We start from the raw sequence: 2,972 nt of genomic DNA on the forward strand, positions 1-2,972 counted from the left end.
GGACAGTTCAGGCAGTAAGGAAGCCGGGCCAGTCTAAGCAGTTACAAGCAGTTACACAGTCGGGCTCTGTGAAGTCTTGGAACAATGTTAATGAAGTAACAGTAAAAACAGATTTTTCCCTCAGAAGGGAGGTCTTTGGCTCCCTTTTCCTGTGACTACACCATTCTCATAATTCATCTCTCTTTCTCCAGATCTTTATGCTTCTGCTTCTTACCAGTTCAACTATTAACTCCACTTTTTTAGTGATCATTTTTATTGAATTTATTGAGGTGACATTTGTTAATAAATGTATATTTATGTACAATTCTACAATGCATCATCTATAGATTGTACTGTGTTCACCACCCCAAGTCAAGTCTTCTGTCACCAGTTTTCCCCCCTTTCCCCTCTTCTGCCTCCCCCAACCCACATTTTCCACCAGTAATCACCATGCTGTTGTCTGTTATGAGTTGTTGGGTTTTTTTTTCTTAATCCTTTCAGTTTTTCACCAGTTACCTCCATGCTTATTTCTTCCTAATTCTACTCAGATTCTATAGCTTTCTGAGATTTTCACACTGGAAACTGCCTGTGTCGGTAGGTTGTGGACCCTGTTGGGCAATATCATGATATTAGCCCTTCCAAGAGCCATTGTCAAGCCTAAAGAGTGTGGCTTTGGCCAAGTTACAGATTTCTGGTTAATTCAATCATGGCCAAGTAATAGGGTTGCATGACAGAAAGTATGACAACTTATGGACAATGAAGAGCCTTTGCTACTTTGCTCAGAGGAAGTTTGTGCATATGTCCACTATTGCATATCATAACGTAGTCTAATTATTTCCTCACATGCCCAGTATCCTATAGTCCTGAGGCCAGTGACAGCATATTCTATCTTTACACCTCTAGCATGTAGCACAGTACCTGGCATATGGCAGACTCTAAATAGAACTCTGAAGTTCACTGAAATGCAAATGGAATCAGAAAACCTGAATTCAAATCTCAATTTTGCTATTTCATAACTATGTGAACTAGGGAAAGTTATTTGATCTTTCTGAACCTCCCTTTCCTCTTATGTTAAAATATAGTTGTATTAAATAAAATGTAGACATATCTACCACAGGCCTTGGCCCATATTTGTGAGCTCTCTCTCTCTCTCTCTCTCTCTCTCTCTCTCTCTCTCTCTCTCTCTATATATATATATATATACACACATGACACATAGTATTCCTATGCTATATTTAAACTAATTGTATCCAAGTAATAAAATATATAAATATATTTAATATAATACTATGATATACAGTGATACCTCAGCTAACGAGTCACCCTGCTAACAAATTTTTCAGCTAACAAAGATTTTTTTCACTGTTTTTGGACTTGGCTAATGAATGTTTTAGTGGATGCATGTGTTAACATGAAGCAGCAAACACGAATGGTTGGGCCATTCCAGGAGCTTATCTTTTCCATCTGTATGTATGTGACAAAGAAATGAGCTGACCACATCACATACAGGAGACCCACCAACCCGACTGGGTTGTTTACATTCAAGACAGTGAGAAGTGAGACACCTGATAACAATGTCCTGTAATAGTGTAAAGATCATCAGTTTTTCATTCTATTTTCCATTCTCCTTCATCCATTTGGGTAGCTGTTCATCTTACCCTTTGGTGAGTTTTTGCCCTTTTATAGTGTGCTTTTTACTATTTTATAAAACTTACCTTTAAATAGTGGGCAGCATCCAGAACAAATTAAGTAATTTTCTATAGAAACCTATGGGAAATCACATTTTGGCTAACGAAGATTTTGGCTAACAAATGTGAATCTGAAACAAATTATCTTCGGTACCTGAGGTATCACTGTATTTTATATTATACTAAATTTATATTATATATTATGCATTTATATTATAAATATAATTTATATATTAAAATCTATATGTAATTATACAATTATTAATATTAAAGTATATTAATATTTTAATACATTGTGTATTTTGTTAATGTATTTATATTAATAAATTTATGTAATATATTTTAATTTATTTTAAAATAGTTAATCTATTTCATATTGACAAATGCATGTAATATATTAAATCTATATATTATCATACAATTATTGATATGGTTTATTAATATTTATTTATATATCTAGTTGTATAATATATCAATACATAATTATGTAACCTATATATAATAATTTTACACATATTTACATTTTCTGTTTATAACAGTATCATGTATTATATCTAAATACATCTTCTCTCTCAGTCAAAGAGTAAGTTTTAAGGACAAGATCTGTGTCTTACTAAACTTTATACCACTACCCCACCCCAAATCTCTGCACACAGCAAGTATTTAATATGAATGAATGGTGTGTAGGGAACAATGGGTTTAGAAACTATATATGCTTGAGATCTCCAGATCTTAACAGTTTTCAAAAATTAGAAATAAGCAGGAAATATAAAGCATCACAAATAAATTGTGGCCAGACTTAGCTCTAATAACTCTGAGTGCCTAGCCATCATCTAAAAGCCAAACGAAAGTAGTAACAGCTCCAAACCCACAGCCCAACTGATTATTAGGATGCTACAAGATTAGAGTTATCACAACTGTGGAAATAATATAGAAAGATAGTGGCCTTTTCCAAAAGTCATACAAAGCCAACACTTACTTAGGCAGCAGAGCTTACATCAGCCATGGAAAAGGGGCAGTAGCATCCCCATGGGTGTGTATTTCTTTAAACCATTGCTCTAACTAGGCAGAAGTCAGTTGAAAGTTTTTGTTAGTTTGTCATTCAGGGTTGGAAATTGCTCCCCTATAGCTCCAACCAAGACTAGCTCACCAAGCCACTGCTGTATCTTTGCTTGAGTGCTCAGAGACCCATCTTCCTTGCATGTTCCAGAGAACAGGACAGAGGGCACATTTCAGTGTTTGAGGGTTCTGGCCACGTGAGAAAAATTGTAAAGGGAAGTCTATTTGTGAGACTGCTTTTACACT

Source organism: Furipterus horrens, unplaced genomic scaffold, assembly GCF_987537825.1.
Source record: "Furipterus horrens unplaced genomic scaffold, mFurHor1.1.pri manual_scaffold_5, whole genome shotgun sequence".
Classification (NCBI taxonomy): domain Eukaryota; kingdom Metazoa; phylum Chordata; class Mammalia; order Chiroptera; family Furipteridae; genus Furipterus; species Furipterus horrens.